At 39.4% G+C, this 23,179-nt stretch overlaps 1 long non-coding RNA gene across 1 annotated transcript in view; it reads right to left on the bottom strand.

Annotated features, from left to right (window-relative positions):
* LOC136792379 (uncharacterized) overlaps positions 1-8,387 on the bottom strand; it is an 82,590-nt gene extending 74,203 nt beyond the window's left edge. Inside the window, exon 1 of the long non-coding RNA XR_010836071.1 lies at positions 8,335-8,387. This is a non-coding gene — a long non-coding RNA (uncharacterized lncRNA). The remainder of the gene's footprint in view (positions 1-8,334) is intronic.
* Positions 8,388-23,179: the final 14,792 nt, after the last annotated feature.

Raw genomic sequence — 23,179 nt, 5'->3', positions numbered from 1 at the left:
ATGGAATATAACATTTATAATAGCTATGAAATTGTGAATCACTAATATTATATACCTGTAACTTATATAAAATTGTATAGCAACTATACTTCAATAAAAGAAAAAAAGAAAGTGTGCTTGTATGCGGCTGTGAGCAGTACGTGTTTGTGCATGTGTGTATATGTGATATATACATTAGTATGATACAAAATGCTATAATAAATAAATCCTACAATGTAGTAGTTTAACGTAAAAGTCATTTCTTCTCTCTCATGTAACAACCCAATGCAGGTGTTCCTGGTTGGTGAATGTTTTTTCCTTGTGGAGTAGGTGGTCCAGAGACCCTCAGTCCTAACATCTTGTGGCTCTACCATACCCTAAGTTCTCAGAGTTCACTGCATCCAGGAAGAAAAGGAAAGAGAGGGTAGAGAAGGCATTTCTTAAATGAGGAATGCACATCACTTCCTTGCTGAAGTACTGATCATACGGCCTCACCTTGAAGGAAGTGAGGCTGGTAACGGTGGCTCTCAGCAAGGTACCATTTCCCACCAACAATATGGAAGGTGAAGCATAAATATTTATGAACAGTGAGCCATCTCTGCAGAGCCAGTCCGTCTACTACACCCTTCTTCCCACACATAAAACACACTCACTGCCTCCCCAAAGAAGTCAACCCAAAGTCCCATCCAGTCACTGTATGTGGGACAATGTCCGAATCCCTTTATGGTGTATGGTGCTCTCCATCAGGGACAGGTGTGTCTCCTTGTGGGTCGTGACCACAGTCCAGTTAAGTTTTCCTTTGTGTAAAGGGGAGAATGGTGATACTTAGTAGCCATGGTCCACAGCAATAAGGAATCTTTCCAGGAAGAAATAATAAAGACCCTCTGCCTTCGCAATGGAAGAAGTTACATGCTTTGACTCTGCTTCTGCTTTTTCTGAGAAACTCCCTTGTCCATAGCTCTCCATAGCCCCTGGTTCTGTTCCCTGGGAGTTTCTTTTTGTCTACTGTCCTCCATGGTCACCTCTGAACTGGGCATTGGGAAGTGTTCCCTCCTTGGAGTCTACGGCTTCTTCAGCGCATGTCCTGATGGTACCTTCAGGCTGATTTATAAGCACAGGACTTTTTTAGTCCAGGCTTGTGATGACTTTGACATTTCAGTTCTCTTAGGCTTCTGATACAATTGTTTCTATTCAGCTCCATGTGCCAAGAGCCTGTGACATTATTACTCAACATTGCTTAATTTTATGGTTTTCTTGCTCCCAAGTCTTTCATCTTAATGGTGGTTTCTTTGAGGCCACCTAAAAAATAGACTTGGGTGAGAAAGAAACATCTTTAAGTTCTTTGTTGCAAGAGGAATGTTTCTGTTTAACTACAAAAATCCTAATATGTCTTTGTTCAAACTTCTATTCATTCTTATTACTTAGTATTTCGAGTCCAAAACCATTAGTTTTCCAATCCTGAAAGTCCCAAATTTTGAGAAACTTCCCTATTATTTCTGCTCAAAGTCTCCAATTCTTGCCTATGCTCATCTTCTAGCTTTTGATGGCTGTGGCATTCCTTGGCTTGTGGCCACAGCACTCGTCTCAGTCTCTCTAGTCACATTGCTTCCTCCTCTTCTGTGTGTGTGTGTGTGTGTGTGTGTGTGTGTGTGTAAGAGTTCTTGTAGCCTCCCCTCAGCATTTCTTTCACTTTCATCATGACAAATATTAGACAACAAAACCCTACCCAATCCAGATTTGGTCACAACTGAAACTCACAACTTAATAAAAGGAGGAGCATATTCAGGGCTTCCAGCTATGAGGCTCTCAATCCCAGAATCCTTATTAATTAAAAACAATTTCCTATTTTCTTATGCTGCAGATGAGATCTTTCTACCCCTCCATGCCTCGATGTCTCCTTGAGGGCTTGGGAATTTATCAGATAAAATTGCTCAGCCTGGTCTCCTACTAAGAACTCAGAGTGAGAGGAGTTTTATGGACAGAACTCTGAGCTGTGTCCTTGAGTGAACAGTCAATGTCATCTCAACCCTACAGTTGCCTAATTAAGGAGGTCAACAAAGTGAAGGAGTGAGTTGGGGCTCTGAGAGGAGGAGGAATGAAGAGAACACCTGCTTCATGCTCTGTTGTCTCTGGTAAAACAAACAAAAGCCCAAGATTTTCATATACATGAGGTTATCTTTGTTGCAATATCTTGTCAAATAAATTGAGTCTTTAATGTGCAGTATGTTTCCCTCCACCTCCCACACTTTCACTATCAATAAGATGCAGTATCAAAGGACTGCACACACTTAATTTCATGAACCAATAAGCACAGCTTTTGCATTAATTGCCATTTCAGCTCCTTGGAAAAGAATGACAAGAGTTATCAGGAAGATGTTCATTATTGCCAGGCTTTATCTGATGGTAATGGAAGTCTGGCCAGTCACAAATTGAAGATTCCCAAATGAGGACCAGCTCTCAATTGAGAGAACGGGACTGGCTGCTCCCAGATAGTTCCTTGCACATTTTATTAGCAAGAACAGCTACAGGTAAAATTTCTCCTTCGTGCAACTTTCCCTCCATTGGCTTCCTGGCTCAACAGAATGCCAGTATTTCTGGTTCTGACTCTGATGCCCAGTTCAGATATCTTGTGGTCATGACCATATTCTGTGACCTGTGCCCTGGGCCATCACTGGAAGATCCAGGCAAGGGCTCAATCTTGCCCAGACTGAATCAGTCATTAGGCTGTCCTCTATGCCTAATAGTGAGGCCTGGGGACTGACACTTACTGGAGTTGAGTTGAGGTGATGGCAAGAGCTGAAGACAGAAAGGACGTTAACTTCTGCTTCTGAGACTCCAGAATTGCACGAAGATCTTCTCTTCCAAACTCCAGGATGTTCAACTTTTTCTTTAATTTCATAAGCTTCCCTAATATCTCTCCAATGAGTTCCTTTTTTTCTTCAAGCTAGAAAGGATTGGTTTCTGTTTCTTGCAACTTAAAGGAATCAAATTAATATTTCCTTTGGGGTGTAGCTTAGAAACCACAAAGCTCATTATATTTTCAGCATATTGCTGAAAATGAGTTCTAAATCCTCCTGGAGAAGGGCCTCAACATTTTCAGTATATATATTACCTTCCTTACTCTCTCCTCACTTCCCCTGAATCGTAAAAACAAATTTCAGGAGACTTGAAAATTTATCACTCTTCCTAGAGACTTGACCTGTTCCATATCAGAGTGCAGCTGGAATCGGGGATACCCAGCAGAAGACAGCATATTAACTGGAGTACAGGTTTAGAGAGAATCCTGTGTTCTGGATGCTTACCCAGAAACTTCTCCTGACACCCGCACCCCACCCCCACGTACCACCCCAGGCAGCTTCACAACAAATTCCCCTTGAACCGCAGACAGTGGATTTCCAGCAAAAGCCACAAGTATGCACCACAGTGACTTCTGTGCCATCCAGTGAGCCACAGTCATGCCCTCTCCAATGAGGTTCTGGATCTCAGTTCTGGAAGGGTCCTTCTCCTGGGGCTCTGCCAGCCCTCAGGATAGTGGCTGATCCTTACCTTTTCTATTCTTGTACTCTCAGGTTTACTTCCTTCCTATTAATCAATCTCTCATTATATCCATCTTCTGTTATAGCTTACAATTTTTATACTAAACTTCTCTTTTAATAATCTCTGTGTAGTTTTTGTCTCCTAGTTGCAAACTGACTGGCTGATATAGTTAATATCATATATTAATATGATGGTTAATATTATGTGTCAACTTGACTGAGCCGTGAGACTCCCAGATATCTGGTTAAACATTATTTCTGAGTGTGTCCATGAGGGTGTTTCCAAAAGAGATTAGCTTTTACGTTGTTAAACTGATTAAAGCAGATGGTGCTCCCCGGTGTCGGTAGGCGCCACCAAATCTGTTGAGGGCTTGAACAAATCAAAAAGGCAAAGGAAGTTTGCATTCACTCTATAGCTACCCTTGCCACTCCCGTCTCAGACTTTCGGACTCAAGCTGGAATCTACATCATTCGCTGTCTGGTTCTCAGGCCTTCAAACTACACCATCGGATTCCTGGGGCTCCAGATTGTAGATGGCAGACCGTGGGACTTATCAGCCTGCATAATCATGTGGGCCAATTCCTCATAATAAATTTCATTGTATCTAGATATGGATATAAACCTCTATATATCTTAAATAGAGATAGAGATATATAATATCATAATACAAATAAATATATCTGTTGCTTTTGTATCTCGGGAGAACATTGACTAATATACCCCATTTTAGAGATGAAGAACTGAGGCTCAAACAAGGTAAATAAGACACCTATGGTCACACAACTAATAGGTGGAAGAGACAGAATGAGAATACCAATTCTGTCTGACGACCAAAGCTGTCCTCCATGACCTGGAAATTCCCAGAGCCCGCATAATTCTGTACACATTCAGTAATTTAATGGAGCAACTGCAGATAATGCCTTTAGGATGAATGTCTTCTAAACCGTGCTCCTCGGGGTTGTTTATGGACCTACTCCAGTTTACAGACTGTTTGCTACCAATGTGCAATGAGATAAGGACAAAAATTGAGTCTAAGCATGTAGAACATTTCATACTGCTACAACATCCAAGTCCATTTGTACTGTATTTTACAAAAGTATTAGGTCCATAACAAAGTAATAATTTTAAAAACTAGCTAAGTCCTTTCCCGTAGATAGTTTTCTAAACCTTGGGCTCAATATTAAGTCTAAACGTACTTCTGTAGTTGTTGCTGCCCTTTGAATCATATGTTGAAAACCTCTTATCAGGGTGGGGATACAAGAGGATTATAGCTGGTGTAACCATTACAGAATATAGATGTGTAATAAAGCACATATGAGATTAATCATGTTTGCATAGTGTTTAAAAGTAGACAGATCTACAGAGGACTTACAGAACTTTTTTTGCACTTCACAATGTTTATCCATCTTAGTATAAGCCCCAATGTATTCCCTGACTTCTCTATCAATAATCAGTTAAGGAAATTTCAAGTAAACAGTCTAGATAAAACATTAAGTAGATATATTAATCCATATTAAATTATTTTGATTCAAGGTGTGGTATAAATATATAAATATATTCAAATATAATAATCTGAATATTATGTATGTCCCTAATTCTCAATATATTTTCTCTTAAACTTAGATTTTAATATATTAACTGGTCATCATATATTTACTGAGTGACAGCTTATATGCACGGACTGAGCTAGTCTTTGTAGTGACACAGAAGTGATATGAGATAGCCTTGTGTAGTTTCTAATCTGACCCAAACTCAGAGAGTAAAATGGAAAAGCAGCAATGGAAGTTAGCAGTTAACAAAGGATTAAGTTCTGTGGAATAAATGACAAATACTCCAGAAGGTCAGAAAACACAGGAATCAGTAAGAGCTGAGATGATGAGGCCATGGAAAAGGAGGCTTTGAGTTGGTCCCTAAGCATATGCTGTGGCTAAAATGACCTGACCTGATTTCAGAAAGAGCAAAAGCAGCACAAAGATACCCAGATGTAGAAATACTGTAAACCCATATAATGTCTCAGAAATTACCATAGGGCAGCTCATGCAGAGTGCAATTTAGAAAATGAATACTAGAGTCCAGTCGATCACCACCCAGAGCAGAGAGATCTTACCTTTCCTTTAGATTCTAATGGGTATCACCATGGAAAGGAGAATGAGTGCTCTAGGTTTTCTTCTGCAGAAAATATAAAAGGCTTACAGCTTCAGTCTGGTAACTTTTTCTCTGGCTGACTCTCCTTGACTACTAACTAGAGGCATGATTTTAAGGGGGCAGGAAAAGATTTTTCTGGAGAGGGTTGGGATAAATTCACTTATAATTCTGCCTCTCTTACAAACATGCTGCATTGAAGAGAACTCCCTGGCTGAAGGAATGAACTACCCCTATAATGACAGCTTCCCCTTAAATTTCTTCTTAAACATGCTTAAAAGAAAAAAAAAATATTTAAACACATTACACATACATACTCCTGTCATCTTAATTAAAAGGCATTAAATATAATGTTACTTTGAGGGGGGACAGAATCAAAGAACACAAAGACTATGCCCCTATACTCAGTGGAATGGATTGGAATTTTTTATGTTTAAAGAAACTTTTTCATGTTTAGATTTAGAATATTTGCCATTCTTGCCGTCAGGCTCTATTTTTTTTTCCGTAAATTATAGTTAGTGCCTTTGCTTTTGCAACTGCAAGTTCTTTACCCTTTGTTATTTACTCCTTTTCCACTGAAACAACCTAATAAAACAAGTAACCCAACACATTAGAATTGTGCCCAGAATAAGGGTTAAATAGGTTTTGAATGAAAATTTGAATTACTCCTCAAGAAGTTTAGGTCTTCGACATACATTACTTGACTTTTTATTTGGAAAAACATACTAACACTCTCTCAGAGATTTTTTTTTAATTTATTTTTTATCATAGAAAATTGAAAACATCAAAATAGAAAGTTTAAATGGTCATAATGCCACTTCCTAGAGACAATTTCATTTCTATATCCCAAAGAAGCTGAGCTGGACTTCCGGGGTGGTATCATCATCCAGAGTCTGTCTGTTATTACTCACCCGAGATAGGCCTTAAGAAGACTCTGATTCCCAGGAAATGTGACTCTTCATTCCTGCCATCTACAATTTGATGTCTTCAAAAAAATTCTACCCCACTTATCAGTCTCCCAACCCCAGAGAGTCCAAGTTTATAAAAACAATCATAAAGTAGAAAGGTACACCCTTTCAATCTGTTGTTCCCATACTAATTTGCTGTCCTTCAAATGCTGGTACTTTTCAAAACTACAAAATCATCCTCATTTTAGATAAATGTATCATATTCTATAAAAAGAAATGTTGTTACTTTCATTCCTAAGAAATCAGTTGGATTTTAGTCACTTTTTGATCAGTGGTTCCTGGAGAAATAAAACCATTAAGAAAAAAAATTGTTCAGCCTTGGTTAAAATTAAGAGAAAATGTAGCACCCAATTGTATTTAATAAGCCTTAGGAGAAAGCACCCTGCTGACATAAGTCTATTATAGTTGTGTGTTGGAAGGATAAAGTACAAAAGGTAAAAAAAAAAGAGTAACATTCCTTGAAAATACGTTCCTAGTGAACAAAGGGCACTGATAAAAGATGATCCTGGTGAATAAAAGGTCTCTCAATTTATACCCTTACAGGTCCTGTCTCGTTATCTCTACTGAGAGCCAGAAGAGTGCTTCTAAGATATTTAAGTTTTAAACATGAAGTTTCTGCTTAAACTCTCAGTAATATAACCTTCAATCACAAAGCATATAAATATCACAAAGCTCATAGAAAATTTTGATCTATGAAACAAAATTCATTCCCATAATTTACAGAAGAGCACTCCAAGCGTTGTTCTTGATAACCCTTTTTTTTGATAACACTTTTTATTTGAATATCATTCCCTACCTTCTGCTAATCAGATACATCTTTGCATCTAATTTTCTCTGCAGATTCTAATCTAAGTGCACAACCAGAAGGCCGTTTTCTTCCACATTCCTTAAAACTAGTCTGCAGAGTTTCACTGGTCTGCATATTCATTAAGCAAATAATTATTGAACACCTATTTTATGCCAGGTAAACATAGTCAGCTCTTTTCCTCAACACTAAATTTATTTAAATTTATAGACTATCTATCCTGATATTATGTTCTTCCTCCTGTTTAGGGATTGAAATACGGTGATACAAAATGAAATTGCCTCTTTTTAACATCTTTACTTGGCAAAATAAAATGCTAACAACCCAGCGCCACTCTCCAAATCTGTATCTGCAATATTATTGCTCCATGAAATCCAAAACAGCTACAACAACTGATCTTGCTCCTTCCCATCATCCCCAGGCTATGTCTATTTATTGCTATCTTTTCAGCATCTAAACCTGTGACTTCTACTTTATGTTTATTGAATACATGATTACTGGATGGAAGGATGGGCGTATCCATCTCTTTGAGCCAGACAAATTACCGATTAAAAAGACCCGAAGTTGGACTAAACCAGGGAACCAAGATGTGCCAGATGTGTCTAAATGGACCATCATCCATTAATAATAATAATAATAGTTATCACCATTATTATTAACTGCTTAGCGTATGCTGTACTGCTCTAAGTACTTTGCGTATGCTAACTCATTTAGACTCCAAAATGAATCCAAAGAAAATAGTTTTATAACCCCATTTCACAGAGAAGGAATTGAATTCAAGAAGATAAGAAACATGTTTAAGTGGAGGAGTCCCAGATTCCACTCTTAATGACTACACTATGCTGCCTCCCTTTAACAAGAAAACAGTAAGCAAATGAGACAGAAAAGAGTACAGAAAACTCACCAGCGACCTCCATCCGGTCCTCATCAAGCTCACTCTCATGTGGCAAGAGCTGCAAATGCTACCTCATGGCAATGCGACTCTATATGAGTCATAACATCAAGCAGCATTTTTATCTGTTTGCAAAGGTTATTAGTCATAACATCAAGCAACACTTATTTCCAAATTTTCTGCTGCGTTTTTTTAGATACATCCCTCAGAATCCATTCTATCCTTCACAGGACCTAGCATTATGTCATGTTCATAGTAGGCACTCAGAAATACTTTTTGGATTCGACTAAATTATTTTGGAGTTGCTAAGATTTGAATCTCACAGGTGCATTCTGCAAACCCACACAACTGAAGGAATAAGATTACAGCACAAAGAAGCAGAGGGACAATTCCTGACATAATGGAACAACTTGAGGGATTAAAACAAACATGTATAGAAATCACCTGAGGCTCTGAAAACTTGATTAATTATTTCAAGAAAACCAGGAAAATACACCAACCCCGACAAAGCTTTGAGCAAAAGCTTCATTATGAGGTACTTGGTACACTGAAAGTACACCATTAACAGTACTTCTTAACCAACAGGTGCTCAATGATACATAAATTATTGTCATGACAACTATTCCTTCAACAATAAAACTACGAAAACCACAATTTCCCTGACAGATTAACAAGGCTTTATCATTTGCTATTCACAATGAGTTTAATGTTACCCCTCAGCAGTCATCACAGACAAGGCATCTGTGTAGCAGTGCAGACGCTTCCCCAACTTAGAAATGAGGTGCTCCAAAAGAACACGGGAAGTGGGCTGTTTGAACTCCAGGAGGCTTCGTCCCCTAGAGTTAAACACATAAATGTGGGCTGGAGTTCTACACGTGTCCACAAACACCTAAATTACTCATGATTTGGTTAAAATGCACAATATTGGGAGAGGGGGAGAAAATATCATGTCTATTCATAAGTAAACAACAGGAAAGTAATAAGACTGAGGAAAGAAACTCAGTCTGAAAAAGAACCCATGGACAGTGTCAAGGGCTTCAAGGCTGAACACACTGCTTTGTTACTTCACTCTGTTAATGAACTTCATTTCCAGCCCTCTCTGCTCCTGTCTCACAGACTTTTCTCTCTTCCTCAATCTTTCCAGGCTCCTCTGAGCCCAGGATCTCTGACATGCTGCTGCTTCTGTCTTTGAAGCTCTTCTCCTCCACCCACCTTCCCCACATCACCTGGCTACCCCTTACTCATCTTCAGAACTCAGGCTAGGGGGCCATCTAGATGAGATCTGGCCCTTCTACGAACACAGCATAGCATCCTGGGCTGAGAATTCATGCATTTAATCTCTATCACAATTATTAGGAATTAGTACAGTTACTTGTCCTGAGTATTTCTTTAACCCTGTCTCCCCAACTAGAGACAAGCTCCATGACATCAGGGACACTGCCTGCCCTTGTCACCTCTATGCCCACATTACATAGCATAGGCCATGCTCAATAAATATTATTTGTTGTGTTCATGTATTTTTAAAGCAATCCTCCCTTTTCTTGATAAAAATGTAATATTCACATGATTCTTACACCATGATATAGTTTGAAGATTTTGTCTTAGAAATGCAACAGAGGAAGAGAAAAGGAATCTTCCTTAGAGGGCTGAAAAGAAGGAAGATTAGATTTTTTTTACAGTGGAATAAGCCTTGGAGAAAACAGTCAAAAGAAATCAGCTAATATATCCTCTGAATACTCTCATTTCAGAGGGAGGAAGCAATTGGTAAGGAAGAAATCATTGCATTATACAGTTTCTACATCTGACCAGAAGAAGTATCATGAAGACAGCCTAAGGCTGTCTGAATCAGGGAGAGGGTCTACAGGATAGAATGAAGGCAAGACACATCTGGCAATTCATGTGTTTAGTACAAACACAAATTAAAGGTTTGTAGCTCAGGAAATGGCTTTTCAGGGAGGTATTCTTTTGACTTGGCAAATATAGTTTAGCTTAGCTTACCCTTTTTTTTTTTAAAACATCTTTACTGGAGTAATTGCTTTACATTGTTGTGCTAGTTTCTGCTGTGTAACAGTGAATGAGCTCTATGTATACCTACATCCCCATATCTCCTCCCTCTTGCATCTCCCTCCCTCCCACCCTCCCTATGCCACCCCTCTAGGTGGTCACAAAGCACCGAGCTGAGCTCCCTGTGTTATGCAGCTGCTTCCCACTAGCTATCTATTTTACATTTGGTAGTGTACATATGTCCATGCCACTCTCTCACTTCGTCCCAGCTTACCCTTCCCCCTCCCCGTGTCCTCAAGTCCATTCTCTGTATCTTGTGTCTTTATTCCTGTCCTGCCCCTAGGTTCTTCAGAACCCTTTTTTTTTTTTAAGATTCCATATATATGTGTTAGCATACGGTATTGGTTTTTCTCTTTCTGACTTACTTCACTCTGTATGACAGACTCTAGGTCCATCCACCTCACTACAAATAACTCAATTTCATTTCTTTTTATGGTTGAGTAATATTCCATTGTATACATGTGCCACATCTTCTTTATCCATTCATCTGTCGATGGACACCTAGGTTGCTTCCATATCTTGGCTATTGTAAATAGTGCTGCAATGAACATTGTGGTACATGACCCCTTTTGAATTGTGGTTTTCTCAGGGTACATGCCCAGTAGTGGGATTGCTGGGTTGTATGGTAATTCTATTTTTAGTTTTTTAAGGAACTTCCATACTGTTCTCCATAGTGGCTGTATCAATTTACATTCCCACCAACAGTGCAAGAGGGTTCCCTTTTCTCCACCCCCTCTCCAGCCTTTATTGTTTGTAGATTTTCTGATGATGGCCATTCTGACCGGTGTGAGGTGATACCTCATTGTAGTTTTGATTTGCATTTCTCTAATGATTAGTGATGCTGAGCATCTTTCATGTGTTTGTTGGTCATCTGTAAATCTTCTTTGGAGAAACGTCTATTTAGATCTTCTGCCAATTTTTGGATTGGTTTTTTGTTTTTTTTTTTTTTTTTTTTATTGAGCTTTATCTTGTTTTTTAACTTTTCTTCATTCATTTAATAATTTATTTTCCCGAGCACCTGCTATATTACCAAATCCTGAGTTAGGTCTCAAAGGTACAAGATTTCCCTTGCCAGAAGGAAAGGGAAAATGTGAACGGGGTCAAGAGAGCCGCCACTGAGCAGAGGTGACTTTTAATCTGAGGCTGAGTGAAAGGAGTTTGTCTCTCCAACAGAAAAGGAAAGGTGTTCCTGGATGAGGGAGAGAAGAGCACATGCAAGGCATGGAGAGAGCCTTTGGCATGTTTGAGAAAAGAGCAGCAGTTCTCTGTAGCTGGAATAGAGAATGCATATTGTGGGGAAGCAATGAGCTTAGACAAGAAGGGCTGGATCTCGAGGAGTCTTATAAATCATGAGCTTAAAATTCCGTCAAGACTAATGATATTCAAAATCCTTCTAAACACAGACATATTCTTTAAGAAAATCTTATACCAAAGTCCAGCCTATAAAGTAGAAAAGAACATAGCTGTCCTGGGCTGCTGAGCGGCCCCCTGACCCCTCACCTCCAACCTCCACACACAGCCTAAGGTCCTTCCTTGAAGACCTCAGACCTTTGAACACTCCTGCTGTGGACAGTGCAGAGTTGTTTGGGCAGGGCAGGTGCTCAATAAATGAATCAGCTAGAGTCACATGATCAAATGAGGCTTACACTTGTCACTCTAATTTTTGCTTTTGAGATTACTCTGACTGCAGTGGGGAATGAACAGGAGATGAGAGGCTGGCATAGCAAAGGGCAGGCATGTCAGTTAGCAATCCAAGTGTGGCAGGATGCGAGACGGTGGTAGAGTCTTGTTTCAGCCTCACAATATATTCCCCACCCTGCCTGACATTACCCCTCTCTGTGGGGCTCTACGGTTGCAAGGGAGAAATATGTGATTGTTCCTACAGCAAAAGTTGCCTTCTGACTTCCTCAGCTAAAGTGTAAACCACAGCTGGTTCCAGGAAGAAGAGAGGTCTGAAGAGGCAGAAAGAAGAGACCTTCCCAAACTGGAAGGAAGCCTAAGATGAGTATAGACCACAGGTTTCATGGGTCTGAAGCTTAAACAATTTGAGAGATCTTCGAAAAAAATGAAGTTATGAATACAGACTTAGATTTTAAAATAAATTAAGACGGAGAAATCACACAAATTACAGATTTTAAAGGCATTTAAAAACAGAAAACATCACAAATCAATTAATATAATATTTTTATTGATGAACTGCCCTCACACCCATTTGATACTGCTTTTGCTTACACTTTCCAGCTGCATAGTCTTCAATGATTTCTTCGTATAACAATTGTGTATTTGCTACAGAAAAGGTAGATAATTCAGCATTTCTTCTAGCATGGTCAGTTGCATTGGTATATTATTATCTTTGGTTATTTATTTAAAATTTAGAAAATTTTCCTTCCATTTACTCTTTTTGGTAATATCATGTAAAATTTGAGAATTGTTGTCAAATTCAGGAAACCTCTATCAAGTCCCTTTTATGTGTGAGCTGGAAGACTTCAGGTCATTTCAAGTTTTCTTTTGCTGTGACAAATCTTACTCTTTTGATTGATGACACCAGTGACCAGTTTGTCATCTTGCTGTCTTCATTGTAGTGCTGCATTATGCATTTATAATATGATCAATGAAGTCACTATTTTATGTCAAAACAGCAGGAAATTTAGATTGTTTTCTGGTGTGTTCATATGAGTCACTCCTCTTCATTAACTGGATTATTAAGCAATCCAAAGGCATATTCATAATCTCAGTGTATCACTTCCTCTCACACAGAGAAAGTTTTTGGCTGGCAAAAGAATTAAAAGTTATTCATAGGGTTTCAGTGTGAAGAGTAGCATACATAATAGCCAACCAATGACATTTGGTGAAGACATGACAATAAAGAAGTAATATTTGGCATCTGTTTTACTTACCTAATGCTTCATTTTTACACATTTTCCCATTATTTGATTCTGAGAAAATGATTTGGGATAATTGAGTCACATTTACTTTTTCATTTTGACTTTTTTCAATGTGCTCATACAAAACTGAATCGAATGTAGTGATTTGTTCCATAACTCTCATGACTTCGGTAATTATCATTATTTAAAGAACACCACTTTTCATTGTACCCTCTGAAGTGCAAATCCCATTCACTTAAAATTTTAATAGGCAGAAGTACTCTTTTAAATGCTTAAAAATAATACTAAACATTGTCAATAAAACGGTTCTCTCTCAAGGTGTTCATCTACTGCACTTGTATTTGACTGACGTGTAATTCAAGTACCTTCTTGTCTGTGGAGTCCTCCTGACTTTCAGGAAGTTAAGTCTAACTTATTGGAAACACTTCATAAATTATACAATATATTCAATGTCTTACCTTGGACTCACTAGCTGGAATCTTATAACAGTTGGAATATTGTTCTTTTTGTTGTTGTTGTTCATAATATCTACTTGAAAAATATTTCTAATGTCTGTTGTATGTTCTGTTTACTTCTCTGTAAATATTACCGGCATCATGATTTTGGAAAACAACAACAGCTTTCTTTTATTAAACAGTGCTATCAGGACAAACATGATACATATCAAAGTCGATGAATTTTCCCAATAAAGATGTTATTGAAAACCCTGCATGCTCTGGTGATCATACAGGTTTTTAGTGTCAGTTGCAATAAGAGAGTTTTCGGCGTGACAAATTTTGTCTTTTTGTGTCAGAGTGTCTTTTGCCAAAACAGTCCATTACATTTTTTGACTTCCACTAGAATACTCTCTTCCCACAGTACCTGAATTTATGTGTAATTAATAATTCTGGGTAACAATGTATTTAATTTATCTGAAATTAAGGTATATAAAAAATTCAAATTTATCCTTAGTCTGCTGCCACACTGTGGCGACCTATGTAGTTGTATAATAATATTTCTCTAATATAAAATACATTAACATATCAATGAATATGTGTAGGAGCTCTTTCACTGGACCACGTGTTTCCTGAGGATGTTTGGCTATGTTGGTGGTAATTTTGCATGCCAATTCATCTGCAACCCCCAGACGACTTCAGGGCAACATGCCTCAAATACACTAAGATGTGAGCTAATGTGTTGGGATGAAAAAAAACGTGATTTCACACATAGAAATACTTAATATTTAAAGTACTACTATAGATTTATGTTCTACAAACACAGAAATTTTGACAAATAATGTTTTTTATGATTTTCATTTTAAAAAGAAAATGAATGTCACATTTATAATGGTATATAAGGTATCAACAAGTATATTTCCTTCTGGAGAATTCCAACTAGGCATTAGTAGGAATTGCTTCAACACTATCATCTGATGACTGGAAGAATTTCCCATAAAATAGCTGCCGGCTCCAAACTTTTCAAACTTCGTTTTTTTCTCCACTGCCCACATATTTCCAGTGCCTTAGGATATATTTATATCCCAACCAACCTGTGGTCCTGCACCATTGTTTCACGAAGCTGAATGAGTCCTGGGAGGATTCCTGAAAGTCAGTCCTATGCTACACCTACCGCTAGCAATAACATAATCACACACAGAAGGCCCTAAACATGATCTAAACAAATTAAACATTTCCTCCACTCAACTTCCATATAGTGTGATTTCCAAAATGCCAGTAAACACCAAGGCCACCTAACATGAGATGGAATCAGAGTGGAGAGAGTAGTCTCACTGATCATGGTTAAAATACATGATCATATGAATACACTGCCAGGGTCCTTCTGAGAACCTCAGAAGGGCCCCTTGAAAGTGAGGCTCCTTGAAGCAAGCTTTAATTAGCTTTATAGTAAATCCACCTCCTGTCACAGGAATAGAACATCAGGGTCAGAAAGCAAAGGGAGCATGCCCTGCCCAATGAGCACCTCCAAGGAGAAGGACTAAGAAGTGTTCCTGACAAGGCTGCGTTCTTGGCATCAAAACATTCCCTTTTGCCAGAATGCGACATGGAAGCCACACAGTCACTGACTTCTAAGGATCTCAAAAGCTTGAAGAGCTGCATTCTTACAAAAAACCAGAGGGGACACTTTGAAGTTAGGTTTTTTGCTGTTGTTATTCTCGGCATTTCTATTGCCACTCTTGCTGGTTTCTAATAAACTGGAAACTCCCTAGTCCCCAGTAATGACCAGCTTCTCACCAGTCTAACAGGACAGAGGCTCAGAATATACGTTATTTGACAATAAAGAAATATAACACATCGTGCATGCCCAAGTTGAGATTATGGTTGCAAATCCATGCCCATTATTTTCTCATTATTTCATGTGAGACACTTACTATTTCTACCATCTCAGTAATCAGAGAGGTTAAAACAAACGTATATCGTTATAGACAGAGGTGTGACACCGGCTGAGGAAAGTATTCAGGCATTATTTTCATTGACAATAATTTCAAAGGACAGTCCACGACACCCGAAAGATATGTATTCATATTCTCATTTTCAGAAGCAGTGTAAAAAGTGACTGCCTTTCAATTCCGTAGTTATATATTTTCTTAATTGTTTAGGACAAAAATTAAGGTAAAAAGAGTTCACTGAAAACAAACAGTGTTCTACCTTGCACTTGGGTTTTTCCACACCCCCCGGCTGCACAGTCATCAGAGACCCTAATGTGGTCTTGCACCTCCATGAAAATTTCTGCATAGAATCGCCATGTATACAAAGCTCCCCTGGTTTCCGACCAACATTCAGAAAACAGTGAGCACCGCGTTCATGGCTTCTGCAAAGAATACTGTGAACTAGAAACTGATGCCCGACAAATAATCAGGTCCCGGAAAATGGCCTCATTTAGTTGAGTTCCTAGCAATGAATAAAACGAGATTATGTGTTTGCTGGCCAATCTGAAATGTGAAATATGTTGAGTTATTCCAGTGTGTGACATGCAAAATCCTTTCAATCTGTGGCTGGTGTGATGCTGTGAATGTGTAAGATTGGGTGAGAACTCAGAGAAGGAAAAAGGGGGCGACATATACACTGCCACTCCAACTTCCTGGAGGGAAAACAAATTCCAAGTGTCAGAATCAAAATAAACTCGGCATAGAACAGGACGTCAGAGATGTTTATTTTGAAACGTAAGTCCCAGTTCTATTCTGCCACAGGGTACAAATGTGTTGATTTTTTTCATTCAAATGAAAAGGCATTGAGCACCACTTCTGTGCCAAGTGCTATCCTGGGCACTGGGGATGCAGCAATGGGCAAGAAAGACACAGCCCTCGCTCTCTGTCCTGCCACAAAGAGCCAACTCAGGGCTTGCCCGAGCGGGACAAGCTCTTGACGTGGTGTGGGTTCTTCTCCTAGTCACAGAGAAATCCGCAGGGAGACCGAAACGGCCATTACCAGAAACAAAGCATCCACCTGGAATTATTTAGAACCAAATAGAGCAAACGGCTCTATGGATTTTTTAACACTGAAGCCCATCATCCAAATAAATACATAAATTGGGCTCCTGAGGTCTTGAGACATTTCGTCAGGAGTCCACATTACAAGGTGAGGTCGCTGTGTCCGCGGGCTCCTCCCCCACACACTTCGCAAGCCCCGCTAACAGGCGTCAGACAAGGATGCCTTTAAACGTCCCGTTCACTGAAACTCCAGATTCGGGGTTCACGCTCTTCGTTGCCGCTCACTTTCCCATAAGGCTTCGCTACAGATGGAGAATTCACTCCTCACGTGGACCTGAATGCGGCGGGCAGCACAGTCAAATGAAATTTCTCACCTCAAATTAATAAATGACCATTTTATTTCTTAAATGTGGACATCACTCCCTCATTCAACAAATTTTAGTGAGTTCCTACAATGTACCAGGTGATGCCGTAGATGTTGAAGCTGTAAGAGTGAACAAAGCAGATGAAGTTGAAGTCCTGTAGCGGCCTACGTTTGGAGCGTCAGAAATAGCAGCTTCTCCCCTCTTCAAGGCATTATGGGACTCAGACAATGGTGTGAAAAAGTCCACACTGGAACAATGAATTGTCCTATTTCATCAATTCTAAGATGCACATTTTTTCACCTGTTAACATCTCGGAAACCGAAGTGTGTCCTACAGTGAGCAGATTCTCACAGTCACTGCCATTATAGTGACATAGTTTGTGAGGGAATAAAAAGATCCCTTGATTATTCTGATAAGATCAAGAAAGCACCAGTACACAAACAATAACTAATAATAATAGTAGGCAAACCTCAAATTTCACTGACTAAAGATAATAAAAGATTATTTCCCTCTCAGTCCGGTGCTAGCATTCCATTTTGGATAGCTCTCCTGCAAGTACTAATTTAGAAACCGATTCACAGTGAACGCTCTCCAGTCCAGGACTCTCAGTGTCTCCCTGTGGGTCTTTACCATCTGGCTGGGCAGAAGGGAAAGAGTATGGAAGATCACATGTGGGAGATCATGTGTGGGCCAGGAAGCAGCCTGTGTCACACCTGCCAGTATTCTACTGGGCAGAACCCAATCACATGGACACGCTAACCTGCCTTCTCACCGAGTCACCTGGGCCCTGATAGAAAGTACAGCAACTGCGCCCAAGAGCAAAAATCAGACTCAGCCATGGGCATCTACAGATCCTGGATCTTGCTGACCCCAGGGCAGAAGTATGAAAAATAAGCAGCTCATCAAATACGTTTCACTTGCTTAGTATATTGGGTTTTTAAAAGCTTTCTTGTTTTCACTCTCACTCCTCAAAATAAATTTTGGGGATTGGTATTTTTAGCCAAATGAGGGATGAAGACACAAAAGGGTTACTTATTTGCCTGATTCTACATGGTATAAGTGGAGTGACCATATCATTTATCTTTTAAACCAGGACAATTTTGAGAAGGAAAGGGAGCACTCTTGATAACTGCCAAATTGGAACACTCCTAGGCAAATTGAGATGTATTGTCCTCTACTTACCGGGGGCAGAGTAAGGGCTTAAGCATAGAGCTCCAGACTCTGAGTCTGATGTTCTTTCCTCTACACTCTATCTGGTCTTTCAGTCTAACTGAATCTAAGAAATTCTTATGGAAAACAGTACTTAGTCCATTCTAGGGAACTATGTTATAATTGAGCCTTTAATGATTGCAAATAATATGTTTGCAAAATTTAAACCAAGCGTGAAAGGTGCAGTAAAAGTCACACGTGTTTAATCCGTACAAATTAAACAAACTGGGCTTTAATTGGTTTTACAGTAAAAACCAAGGGGAATATAGATTTAATGGATTCTGTTTTATGCATGATGAAAGAAATTGGACACAAGATTCCATGCTGTGGCCAGTGATTCATGTGAACAAAGGGAATCTGCCACCAAGTGTATGTGTGTGCGGTAGAGAGATTTTCCCCTGGACTTGTGAGTAGAGTGATCATATAATTTATCATCCAAATCACAACACTTTTAAGAGTGAAATGGGATTCTAATAATACTTATGTCAGGGGAACAGACATAAATTTGGGCTGGCCAGGGCAAACTGGGATACGTGGTCATCCCTTAAAAGAGGAGGGGGCTTTCTCCTCTCAGGGATTTTCTCCCTCATCCAGCCTGGACAGGCTCTAAACGGGGTTGCAGGGGAGACACTGAAAGTCATTGCTACTTCACTGGTCCACCTTTCTTTTCAGAAAAAAAAGTTGTAGTTAATGAGGGTTTCCCCAGAAAATGCAATATTTCCTTTTCCTTAATTAACATACTGACCAGAAACCTCTCTGATTTCTGTAATTATAGGAAGAACTCTAGATGGTAAGGCAATCACAGTTCCTGAAAATGCTTTTGATTGCAGATAATGCAAACGTTTATTTATTGTTTAATGTCTGTTTACTTGTACTATTAATAATATGTCTGTACTAAATTGTAACAATGTTACATAAAAATAACTATTTCATCCAATAACAGTGCCTGAATGATTCTTAGGAAATAAGTTACCAAATATTGAGGGAAATGACCAAGTGTTGGATTGAACAAGTAGGCCTATTTAACCCAAAGGTTAATCCAAACAACTTACTTGCATATAACAATGCCCAGATCAGCACCTACTTTCTTTGTCTTCTAGTTCTTCAAAAAGTAATATTTCACCCAGAAGCCATTCAATAAAATATCAACAGGAAATTTTATGTTAAAAAGACAATTAATTTTGATATTGATACAACTGCAGAAACTGCGCATTCTTTCCACATTTTTTTTTCAATGTGCAGCTCACTTGGAAGTCCGGAAATAGAAACCCCCTATCCCCAGAACAATTTTCAGTCACAGCTTGCCTGGGTCTGATCATGCCAGGAACCAGAGCAAGGGTCCTTTGGGTCTTACCAATCGTACCCCTAGCGGCCTCTGGGGAGAAACCAGAGACGTGAGCCATTTGACCCTGTATTTGACTTGGGCCAGGGTACGATCGTCACCTGTGCTTCAGGCTGCCACTGGGCACACACCACTGAATTCTTGTAACCATTATGCACCCAAAACACTCATGGACTCAGGTGTAAGTAGAATAAGATATAGAAACAGCCCCCAAACACCATGTACCCAAAACACTCAAAGATTCTAATGCAAATAGAATAGGATATGCACTGCAGTGAAAACAGATGTCTAACATCATTATTATAGGGATTACAATAATAATAGGGACCACCCTTATTCCTCGGTTGTGCTGATGTTTCTTCTATCAACTTTAACTTTAAATGTTAGGCCACTACTGGTTTCTTAGAAGCTAATGAAAGGACTTGCACTCATGGAACCTCCACTTCTCCAGGAGCCAACGACCTAGGGAACTCTTCCCTCTGAATGCACACAGCAACGATGTGATAGTGATTTTTGCATATGCCAGATGCACGCTAAAGTCTGTTTATGTTTGTGGAGATGCATCTTTGGTATGTGTTCCAGTTATCTTTGCAGTGAAACAGACGATCATTAATTTAGTAACATAAAACAATGACCATTTGATTATGCTTACAGATTCTGTAGGTCAAGAATTAGGAAAGGGCACAGTTGGGATAGTTTTTCTATCCCAACAGTGCCTGGGGACTCAATCTGAAAGACCTGCAGGGCTGAAGGGAGGCATCGCTGGGGCAAGAGGATGCTTGCAAGGTGGATTCTCCACTCACGTGTTTGGTGCCTGGGCTGAGCTGACTTAAAGACTGGCTCAACTAGAACTGTTGAACAGAGCATCTGCAAGTCGTTCTCCATATGGTTGGAGCTTCTGGTAGCACGGAGACTGGGTTCTGAGTGGAATTTCCTAGAAAGAAAGAGTTCTAAGCCCAGGAAGAAACTGCACCAGCCTCATATGTCACCACCAAACCTGTTAACTGTTGTGATAAATGCACCCAAATTTACATGGAAAGGACCCAGACTCCACCTCAGAATTTAGAGACCATGTTTTAAAATTGCGATGTATGATACAGCAAGTGTGTCCCTTTTTCCTTCATTATTATGAGACTTGCATTTGGGGCTAGCCAGTAAACACCGCAGTAACAGCTACAAATCAAGCTTTATTTTTAAATATTAAGCAAGCTAAGAGATGACTCGTGTAGTAGAAAAAATATTGTTGCCAGTAGTTTTGCCACTTTGAAGATGGTAAGTAGAGCTGAGTGTACACAGAGTCGAGAAAATACTGAATCCAAATCACCAACTCAGGACAATGATGGGGCAGCCCCACGCAAGACCTGCCATGGGCCATTGTTAGACGAATGTTTTGCCCACTTTCTCCTGTCTACTCCACTAATAGCAGAAATTCCGTCGCAGCCCAGCCCACTGAGACATGACTCCATAACCAAAGATGGATACCACCACTGCTTCTTAACTAACCCCTACCCCTATCTTCAGTCTGACAGTCTCAGCACTCATTTGCCTCCGTTGTTAGACTAGTTTGGGGGTAAAAATAATGTTCTATGATGACAAATACTTAAGTGGTAACAGGAGCTTAAAATGAGGGAACTATTATTACAGTCTTCATTCTTGGTGTCTAGGATGCTGGAATTTGATAATCCTTTCGTTATTCATAGTACTTTGTTATTACTGGTGGTGGTGATGGTGGTAATTGACTGGGGTTTTAATGGTGACTGAAATAATTGGGTTGGTCCCCTTTTTCATTCTGGTCATAGAAAAGTATTCCAGAAAACAGAGAACAGCACTCTTCCTCTCCTCTCCCTTGCTTTTCTATCCCATCTCACAAGTAAAATACAACCCTGTTCTTCTTGGTCCCAATCCATGGGAAACTGGTGGAGAAATTCAAAGGACTGACTGTGTACGTTCCTGATTCAAAGGTTTGTGTTTTCTGTGAGTTCCAGCTCTGCCCTTTACTACCTGTATTACCTTATGCAACTATCTCAACCAGTTTCCCTGTCTGAAAAAATGATGAGAAAAGTAATATGTACTTTATATGGTTGTGGTGAGGTTATGCATGTAAAGCGCTTAGCATATCATAAATGTGCAGTAACCCAGGCAGTGTAAGTGTTCTTAGCTACTATGTCTCTAGTCCCAGCTGGAGCTGAGGATTCTGTTTCCTCCTCCAGTCTGCATGATCACAACTTTGAAACTTCATTTCTCTCCAAAACTTTATCATTTCCATGCTTACTCTCAGCTAATTACTTCCGAATGTACAGAGGAAATCTTCCTCCTGGGGGGACCCAGACATTCCCAAAGGCCCAGACTGCCCTAGGGTTTAGAGTCCGGGGTAGGAGATGCAAATTCCTAACATCTCCCTTTTTCTCTGCCTCGCCTTCCCCACACATACATGTACATAACACGGAGTATGGCAAAGAGACACAGAAGTTGGCCTGGACCTCGTCAAGAGCTGCCATCCCCTGCCAAGCTTCCCCTTGAAAAGGGCCAGCTTATGCTACAGATGCTTTCTCAGTGATTCAAACTGCCAGGAATGTGGGAACCAGATCACAACTTACTCAGCTGAGAGTTTCCTACACAAACCACAACATGTCTGAGTCCACACTTACCAGGGACAATGGACGGGCTGCACTCCAGCTCTAATTTCCCATCATTATAATGTTTTAATACTTCTGAGCTGCGGCCAGGGGTGTTTTGGAGCCCACAAGCGCTGATTTATAACTTTTCAGGAATTTTGTGAGCAGTTGTCATACATAGGCATTATTTAAAATTACTTTATGTAAACTTACATATTAAAGGAGTCATATTAAAAATAAAGACAACGAATACTCAAAATGCATCACATCCTAATTATTAGACTACATTTTTCTGTTATCTATGCCTTTGAGGTTATTTATGCCTATTCTATCTGCATGTTAGGAAAAATTTATGATGATGTGCTAGTGCATATCATTTGTAGCTTTCAATTGATCATGGTGGCTACCAATCAGAGCTTGATTTTTTTTGGTATTGTTGATTGTCTTGACATGAGAAGTAATGGAGAAATTGTTAATAATGCAGATTAAACTCATAAGTGTCTGTAGCCGTTACAATGTGAGTAGCACAAAAAATTGAGGACTATTGTCCCAGTATTTGGAGCAAAGAAGTTGCTCAATCACTGACACACTAATGCAGTTAGTTCTGATAAACAACTTCATTGTTTCACTTTCATTTCAGTCTTACTTATTAATATAAATAAAAATATCAACCAATATTCATATCAGAACTGTACTCATTCATCAATTACAACCTTAGGTTGGCTACATACAAATAGAGTTCAGCAAAAATCAACTACAGCATTCCGAATTGGCTATATGGCATTAACAATAAAGAGTATTTTATATTTTATTATTATTTGTCAATTGTGTGCTACACATCCTTTATATCAGTAAAATTTATAATGTACTTATGTACATATATACGTACAAATATTTTCTTTTCCAAAAGACTGTTGTTAAACACTTACTGGCACACTACTGGTGCTGTG

This window comes from Kogia breviceps, chromosome 13 (assembly GCF_026419965.1).
Source record: "Kogia breviceps isolate mKogBre1 chromosome 13, mKogBre1 haplotype 1, whole genome shotgun sequence".
Taxonomy (NCBI): domain Eukaryota; kingdom Metazoa; phylum Chordata; class Mammalia; order Artiodactyla; family Physeteridae; genus Kogia; species Kogia breviceps.
The sequence above is the reverse complement of the archived record's forward strand: the minus strand, read 5'-3'. Positions and strand labels throughout refer to the sequence as shown.